General features: G+C 55.4%; 1 long non-coding RNA gene across 1 annotated transcript; it reads left to right on the top strand.

Moving 5' to 3' along the window:
• The first annotated feature begins 4763 nt into the window (after positions 1–4763).
• LOC135874547 (uncharacterized) lies at positions 4764–5991 on the top strand. Its single transcript, XR_010561150.1, has 2 exons — positions 4764–5019; positions 5846–5991. It is a non-coding gene; the product is annotated as an uncharacterized LOC135874547 (long non-coding RNA).
• The last annotated feature ends 238 nt before the right edge of the window (positions 5992–6229 follow it).

The following is a 6229-nucleotide window of genomic DNA, read 5'->3' on the forward strand; positions in this document are numbered from 1 at the left end:
TTTCAGAAGATTTTTTGCCCTTGGGAAGGATGTAAGATGACACCATATAATACACTACACTGAATATTTGTGAATCAGCTTCTACACACAAGTCCAGCACACAGGCCTTGCTGTCTTTTCACTGCAGTCCTTGATCTTGGTGACAAATCTGTAGAGAATTACTGGAACCATAAACTCCCTGAACATTAAATCTCACCAAATGAGGGTCAATCCATCCTCATCATTATATCTACTCATTATACTCCACACCCGTACATAGCCAGTATATGAACTTCATACCCTCATATCTCAATGCCTGTACTTTGACCCATCAACCTTTTACCCCCAATCGGGGATATTGCAGATTATGTATTCCTTATGCCACCTGATTTTAAACCAAACTTTGCACCATCGATAATCTGTACAGTATTCCCTGATAACCAGAAACTTCTATGCTCAAACTCTATTCACTTTTTTTTTTTAACATCATCTTAATAAAAATTTTAAATCTGTTGAAACTGGTCTAGGTCTAGGCGAGAGAATGTCTCAGGGCCGCCCGGGGGGGGGGGGGGGGAGTGGTGCAATTTGCCCCAGGCCCCGGGGGCCCCGCAGGGGCCGCCATGAATATGTCGGAGGCTCCCCCTGCATCCGTCTTCCCCCATCCCCCGGCGTCTCAGTGCGCCGTGTCCGGGAGCGGCCCTGGCGCGCTGCAGCTAAGCAGCTGGTATACATACCATTAAAGCATTTAATGTTTTTAAATAATGTATTTAGTGTATTTTCAAATTATTACAAAGCAAAGCAATTTTTGGGGCCCCTTCCATAAAAAAAAGTTGCAATACTATAGTAACATGTATTTGGAAATGTAAAAAATAACCAGTGAAATACATTCAAAAATTAATTTGTAATAATTTGAAAATACACGAAATCCAGTATTTGAAAACATTAAATGCTTTAATGGGATGTATACATTTGCAGTTACATAATGGGCTGTCGCTGGGTGATGGTGATGGTTGGTGCCAATGGGCTGTCGCTGCCTGGGGGTGGTGCTGCTGTTGCCCAGGGCTGCGGGGGGAGCTGGGCTCTGGGTTGGGGGGTGCCCAGCTCACAGGGGCTGGGCTCAGGGATGTGGGGAGATGGGGTCAGGGGATGTCCGGCTCAGAGGGGCTGGGCTTGGAGCTGGGGGTCATGGCTGTGGGGGGATGGGGTCAGGGGGTTGGCCGGCTCAGAGGGGCTGGGCTCCGAGCTGGGGGTTTGGGCTGTGGAGGGGATGGATGGGGTCTGGAGGTGTCCGGCTCAGAGGGGCTGGGCTGGGAGCTGGGGGTCTGGGCTGTGGGGGGGGAAGGGGTCAGGGGGGCTTGGCTCAGAGGGGCTGGGCTCAGAGCTGGGGGTCATGGCTGTGGGGGGATGGTGTCAGGGGGTTGTCCGGCCCCTCCCTTACCATGCCGCTTACCCCCTCTACCGGAGCCTCAGCATGCCGCATCCAGGACGCCGGGGGATGGGATGGGGGAAGACGGAAGTGGGGGGAGTCTCCGACATACTCCGGGCCTGGGGCAAATTGCCCCACTTGCCCCCCCCCTCTGGGCAGCCCTGCTGAATAGTGGTGACTGGGAATGGGGGTGGGGGGAGTGTAGCAGATGACAATTTGAGGTGAATATTCTCTTGGCCAGATTCTACTGGGTTTATGGTGCTTTGTGCTATGGACTGGAGCAAAGTGGCTGGTGAATAACCAAGAATCTGGTTAATAATTATTCTCTAAATTCAGCTTTCTTCTTTCTCTCTCTGTGAATTATCACTAATTCAAAATAGTAGTGTGCAAGTTGACTGGATAATGATAATAGCATAATCTCTTGTTATAACGTTGTAAACCCTACTACCTGATTTTTATATAATACACTCACTATACATAATACAAGAAATCCCTGATGTTAGAACCTGGCTATGCCGCTGCTGTAGGGGGCTCATCACCCAGCAGCTGGGGGCCACCATGTGGGCTCGGCAGGGCTGCTGGCCACGGGGCCAATGGGTGTGGGTGGGATCTCAGGAGTCATGTCCCAGGGATATGCCCCACTCCCCAGCACTGCTCCAGCTCTGAGCTGTCTCCACTGCCACTGCCTGGGACCTGTGGGGCCCCACCTGCCTCCCCAGGGAAAGAGCCACCTGGGATTGGTGCAGAGGCTGGGCCAGTCTCAGCCAGTCACAGGGGACGGCTGGGGGAGGGGGAGAGTGTGGGAGGCTCAGCTGGGTCCTGCCAGGCATGTGGGTCCTGAGGGAGCCTGGCCCGGGTAGGCTCTGCTCCTGCTCCAGCCTGGCTGATTGCACCCCCAAGGGGCCGGAGTTATCCTGCCCCAGGACAAGCTCTGGCTGCGCTGCCGGCTGAGCCTGGCAGACACAGTCACCTCCCATCAGGGCCGGGTATTGTGGCTGGGGGCTAGGGTGTGGGAGAGTAGGTCTCTAGTGGGTCTGGGGGGGTGCTGTGCAGTGGGGGGTGGGGAGATCTGTGTGTGTTGGGGCGCTGGGAAGTGTGCAGGAGTCTGGGTGGGGCACTGTGCAGTTATGGCAGTGGGGTGGTGGGGGGCACTGGGCAGTGAGGGAATCTGTGGGGGGGCTCTGGGCGGGGAGGGGCAGGGCACTGTGCAGTTGTGGGAGGGCTGTGGGGGGTCTACAGCTAGGGGGCACTGGGCAGTGAGAGGATCTGGGGGGGGGTTCGGAGTGGTCTGTGGGAGGGCACTGGGCATGGGGGTTTGTGGGGGTCTTTTCACGTATTCACACACAAAAACGTGAAACAGCGCGCCTCAATTGTCCAATAGATCAATTTGGCACATTAGCCAGGAGGAAGCAGACCGTGAATGTTTTTGACCACAAACCCCATCCCTCCTGATTCGCAACCCCATGGACCAGTGACAGGTGCATGAGCAGCCAAGTCATTGGAAATAAGGAAGGAGGAAGCCAGTGGAAAAAATGAAAGGGGCCACTCTGGTATGACCTTGGGCTCAGGGGCATGCTCCGTACCCCCAAACCTTACCTCCCTTTTCACGGACTCACACACAAATACGTGAAACAGCGCGCCTCAATCGTACAATAGATCAATTTGTCACATTAGCCAGGAGGAAGCAGATCGACCAAAGGGGCCACTCTGGTATCACCTTGGGGTCATGGGCCCGCCCCGAAGGGGAAGAAGCATGATGGGAGTGCAGGGCCGGGCTGGCCAGTGTGCGTCTGGCAGCTCCCGGTTTGTAAACAGTGCCATTGTACTGGGCTGGGTGGAGCAGGGTTGTCCCTGCCGTGCCATGACCCATCTCCCATTGCCCCCGGCCAGCCCGTCGCTCTGAGGACTCTGCCCCCCCTGCCCCATGTCCCCATTTTCCCCCTTGGGGACCACAAATATGTTTAGCACCAGGCCCACAAAAAGTTAATCCAGCCCTTTTTGGGGTGCAGGCTCTGGGATGGAGTTGGGGTGCAGGAGGGTTGCAGGCTATGGGGAGTTTGAGTGAGGGGTGCAGGCTCTGACCTGGGGCATGGGATTGGGGTACAGGAGGGGGTGCAGACATGTGGGCTCTGGGAGGGAGTTAGCAACTCAGCACGTTATATAAGAGAAATGAGCTGCAGTGATTTCATATAGGCATAAAAACTGATAGAAGACACTTTTACATATTCAAAATGTGAGAGGCAGAGTTGGAGGGAGTGTCTGTACAATATTTCACCGCATTCAGTCTCCTGGCTGGAGCAGTAACGTAGCCGTGTACAGGGCCGCCCAGAGGATTCAGGGGGCCTGGGGCAAAGCAATTTTGGGGGCCCCTTCCATAAAAAAAGTTGCAATACTATAGTAACATGTATTTGGAAATGTAAAAAATAACCAGTGACATACATTCAAAAATTAATTTGTAATAATTTGAAAATACACTAAATACATTATTTAAAAACATTAAATGCTTTAATGGTATGTATACATTTACAATTATATAATGGGCTGTTGCTGGGTGATGGTGATGGTTAGGATGGGGTCGGGGGGGGGGTGCCCCGCCCCTTACCATGCCGCTTACCCCCTCTCCTGGAGCCTCAGTGTGCTGCGACCAGGAGCGGCCCCTGACAGCGTTGGAGCCACCGCGCTGCAGTGCGCCAGGGCCGCTCCCGGACGCGGCACGCTGAGACACCGGGGGAAGACGGAGGCGGGGGCCCCTGCGGAAAATTGCCCCACTTGGCCCCCCCCTCTGGGCAACCTGGCCCTGCAACACTTGTATAGGATAGAGAGGAGCTGCGGTGATTAAGCTTTGACAGGCTAGGAATTGGAGGCCTGTGCCTTTAAGACCCCAGTCCCAGGAACCCGCCCCCTGCTCCGAGGCTGACATGCAGCGTCCTGTGAGAAGAACAAAAACAGCCTCTGCCCCCCCCTACACCCCTAGATTAGCGAGCACAGTGGGTGGCTCATCCCACGGGGTCACTGTCCCCCCCCTCTCCCCCTCCCTAAATGGGGGTTTTGTACCCGCACGGGGTCTGGCAGTGTCTCCCCCCCCCCCCCCCCCCGCTTAACCCCGGCTCTCACCCCCCACCACCGATTTTTCCCCTTCAGCCCCTCTTCTGCCGCTAGCTACAGTAGCTTGAACCCCCCAGGCCAGTAAAATTCTGCCCCCTGCTCAGACCCTGACAGCCCCCCCGCTGCGATTTGCCCCCCTTAATCCTTTAAACCCCCCCAAAGAGGAGGCAGCAAATCGTAAGTAGAAGTAAGGGCAGAGAGAGGGCAGTGGCTACAACGAAGGTTACTGGGCATGCTCAGTTCGAGTGAGCATGCTCAGTACACCCAAGGTAGGGAAACGGGAGCGAGAGCTGTTTGTGCCGCGCGCGCAGCGCTCTGGGGCTCCGCGGTGAAGCAGACATGCTCCCCCTTCCCCTGGAGCGATGGAGCCGCACACAGCACTCTGGGGACCGGAGCTCCGCGGGGAGTCAGACACGCTCCCCCCTCCCCATGAGCCATGCCACCGCGCGCAGCGCTCTGGGGCTGCGCGCTCCCGCGGGGCAGTGTTTGGCTAGGAGCCTCATCTCATGGTAAGGGGTCCGGGGCCAGGGGGGTTGGATAAGGGGTGGGGGCAGTCAGGATAGGGGGTGGGATCCCGGGGGTGGTGGTTAGGGGCGGGGGGTCTCTGGAGGGGGCAGTCAGGGAGCAGGGGGGATTGGATGGGGCATGGGAGTCCCGGGGTCTCTCAGGGGGCGGGGGGTGGATAAGGGTCAAGGCAGTCAGGGGACAGGGAGCATGGAGGGTCCTGAGGGGGCAGTTAGTGGGGGAGTGTCTCTGGAGGGGTGGTCAGGGGACAAGGAGCTGGGGGGGTTGGATAAGTCAGGAGTTCTGGGGGGGCTGTCAGGAGGCAGGGGTGTGGAGAGGTGTTGGGGGAGGCAGGGAGCGGGGGGGTTGTATGGGTCGGGAGTTCTGGGGGTCCTGTCAGGGGGTGGGGAGCAGTTGGATAGGCTTGGGAGTCCCGGGGGTCTGTCTGGGACGGGAGTGTGGATAAGGGTCGGGGCAGTCAGGGGACAGGTAGGGGGTAGGGTCCTAGGGGGGCAGTCAGGAGACAAGGAGTAGGGAGGCTTAGGTAGGGGGTGGAGTCCTGGGGGACAGTTAGGGGCTGGGGTCCCAGGAAAGGGTAGTCAGGGGACAAGGAGCAGGGGGGGTTGGGGGGTTCTGAGGGGGGAAGTCAGGGGGCGGGAAGTAGGAGGGAGTGGATGGGGGTGGGACTAGGGCAGGGGCGGGGCTAGGGCTGGGCTCCCTGGGTGCACACCCTAATGAAATGGGCTGTACATGCCTATGTTCCAAAGCCTGTAGCAATGGCCAGATTTCCCCCCTCAGTTACATTCCTGTTCAATCCCACTGATTTCACAGGTGTTTTGGAGGAGACAGTTTGAACTAACAAGTGTGAGGACATTAACACTTGAGAAGACTGCTCTACCTGAAAGATGCAAGGCATCAACTAATTCTTAAAATGAAACAATGTTTGGGTGACAAAGCACCCAAAATCCCAAAGCAAATTAACAGCAGACACCAAAAACCTTTAAAATAAGGAGGTGATTTTTGGAAGACAAAAGAGAAAATGCTTATTCTTTGGGAGGGTGAGATGCTGAATGTTAATTTCAACCAGCTAGAGAAAATCTGTACTTTCATTTTTTATACTGGGCTGATTTTTCAGCTTGGAAAAAAATCAATATAAATCCTATTATTAAAAAAAAAAATCTTCTTATTGACTATTTTCATTCTGATGGTTCAGTT

The sequence above is a fragment of the Emys orbicularis genome, chromosome 2, assembly GCF_028017835.1.
Source record: "Emys orbicularis isolate rEmyOrb1 chromosome 2, rEmyOrb1.hap1, whole genome shotgun sequence".
Lineage (NCBI taxonomy): Eukaryota > Metazoa > Chordata > Testudines > Emydidae > Emys > Emys orbicularis.